This window comes from Electrona antarctica (genome assembly GCF_951216825.1).
Source record: "Electrona antarctica genome assembly, contig: scaffold_515, whole genome shotgun sequence".
In the NCBI taxonomy this organism is placed as follows: domain Eukaryota; kingdom Metazoa; phylum Chordata; class Actinopteri; order Myctophiformes; family Myctophidae; genus Electrona; species Electrona antarctica.
The window spans coordinates 44,211-47,183 of record NW_027637049.1 but is presented as its reverse complement, the minus strand read 5'-3'; positions in this window follow the sequence as shown (position 1 = coordinate 47,183).

The window sequence follows — 2,973 nt, the reverse complement described above, 5'->3', positions numbered from 1 at the left end:
CCATTCAAAGGTGTTCCACAGGGCTCTGTCACAATACAGCCTCCATTCAAAGGTGTTCCACAGGGCTCTGTCACAATACAGCCTCCATGCAAAGGTGTTCCACAGGGCTCTGTCACAATACAGCCTCCATTCAAAGGTGTTCCACAGGGCTCCGTCACAATACAGCCTCTATTCAACCTGGGTGTTCCACAGGGCTCCGTCACAATACAGCCTCCATTCAACCTGGGTGTTCCACAGGGCTCTGTCACAATACAGCCTCCATTCAAAGGTGTTCCACAGGGCTCTGTCACAATACAGCCTCTATTCAAAGGTGTTCCACAGGGCTCTGTCACAATACAGCCTCCATTCAAAGGTGTTCCACAGGGCTCCGTCACAATACAGCCTCCATTAAAAGGTGTTCCACAGGGCTCTGTCACAATACAGCCTCCATTCAAAGGTGTTCCACAGGGCTCTGTCACAATACAGCCTCCATTCAAAGGTGTTCCACAGGGCTCTGTCACAATACAGCTTCCATTCAAAGGTGTTCCACAGGGCTCCGTCACAGGCAGCCTCCATTCAAAGGTGTTCCACAGGGCTCCGTCACAGGCAGCCTCCATTCAAAGGTGTTCCACAGGGCTCCGTCACAGGGAGCCTCCATTCAACCTGCTCTCCCAGTACAGTCGGCCCGCTCTAAAAAAAAAAAGCACGTGTGTTCAAAGTAAGTTCAGCCAAGCTCTTTAGTTCCCTTACAAAAGGGACTACACTCATACAGCCACCCCCACACACACCCCCCCACACACACACACACACTCATACACACACTCAGACACACAGCCACCCCCACCTACCTGCCTGCCGATATGTCACAGCTCCCAGGTAGCAAGATTGATGGCATTAAATTGCTTCTATCCAAGTTTTTATCAGAATTTACAGGCGTCGCCGTACCTGGGGCTTTCTGCCTCTACTCCCAGACATAAATCATGCCTTTTCACCCCCTCTTTTGCTGTCCACGCATACACGTACGCACACGCACGCACGCACGCACGCACGCACGCACGCACGCACGCACGCACGCACACAGAGTCAGCAAGGCTGACGACTTCAGGATATGGGCTGTAACAAGATGGATGACCTCTTTGCCATCTGCTGCCAAAAGGAACCACGCACACACACACACACACACACACACACACACTGAAACATACATGCACTCCCGCCCACACGCACACACGCACCCTGGTGGAGCAACACGTGTACATTTTGACTCCGTAATGGAAAATGTCAATCTCTGTCGTCGTGCGGGAAGCTGGAAAACGGCATGATTTCTTTCCGTCGTTCTGTCCCTCGCTCTCATTATGTGGAAATGTCTTATTTTCCATGTTGCCTGATTAACCCATTCTGGGCGGGAACCCCTTTTGGTGTTTCAAAGCATCATGTCATGCTTTAGCTTTTGAAAAAATATCTACAAGCTCATGCCGCGCTATGATTTTGCTATTTTTGCAAAATCGTGAAAATGTGTCTTTGAATATATATTCAAGGGGTGAGACGAGAGACCCTGAAATGGAGATAAATGGCATGTGTCTGTCGGAGCGCGAGGCCGTGCCATTGTCTCACACACAGCAAAACCCCCAACTCTCAAACAAGGTTGTTGTATTTTTTTTGTAGTTTATTATATTTAAAAAAGGCATTTATTATTATTAATTTGTTAAATAGAGCACAAAAGTCAATATCGCTAGAGGGCGCTATTCCATCCCTCTGTATTTTTTATTTTATTTCTATTATAATCCCCATAGGTTGATCTTAGATCGCCTCATATAAGAACTATGTGTAAAAAAATAAACAAATCATCCCGGCCGTTTTACTCATAATATGGATATGAAGAATCAACTGACTGAGAGAAAACGCTTCGGGACTCTATTTATAGTAAATATATATATTTAAATAAATGTATTTTACTGTATGTTTTAGGTTTTTATTGTATATTGTCAGGGGTGAGATTAAAAAAGCTTGGGAAAAAAATACACACACAATACAGTTTCCGTTAGTTGAAACTGTATTGTGTGAAAGTTAGTTGTTTTAGTAACGCCTTGTTTATTTCCACGTCTAGTTGTTATTTCAAGGTTATTGTTGACCAAAAGGATCAATACAATAACCTTGTCATAAAGTCTAAATTCAAATGGAATGTATACTACTTTACTTATAGAGGCATAGAGAAGGAGGAAGTGAGCAATCTGTGGTCAGTCTAACCTTTTCTCGGAACTGGTCGGAATAACGTGTTCCTTCCACGCGCTACGTCCAACCAGGGAAACTCCCCCCTGTCAGGTGTAAAGGAGCAACTTGGACACTCAGGCATGAAGGAAGCATGAGTTCAAGTCCGTTGCTATCCCCATGTCCCCCATATATGGGGACTAGGTTGGCGGAGGGTGTGTAGAGCCCAGGATCACATTAGATAATTGACACAGGGGTGAAAAATGGGTTACAAAATCGTGGGATACAAATTATTATTACAGACGAGCGCCCGCTGGCCTAGCGGTCCAGGCGCATGCTGCCACATTATAGGCTCTGGCCTGACAGCGCGTGGCGTGTTCGAGTCCCGTTCATGACGACCTTTGCTGTGTGTCTCTCCCCTTCTCTCTCTCTCCCTCTTTCCTGTCAATCTTCATCAATGAAGGCAGAAAAAAGAAGAAAAATAAATCTTAAAAAACAAATAAACAAACAAACAAACAAACAGACAATTAGGACAAGAGACGGGAGGAGAGGAGAGGAGAGGCTTAAACATCGATAGGGGGGATATTTATATATAAAGATTGAACACAAACACAGAATGGCTGGAATGCCATTAAAGGCATCAGATAATCGGAGAACGGGGGGGAGGAGGGAGGAGGAGCAGGAGCAGGAGGAGGAGGAGGAGGAGGAGGAGGAGGAGGAGGAGGAGGAAGAGGGAGAGAGAGGGGGGGGGGGAGCGATGAGAGAGAGAGAGAGCGGGGGGCGACA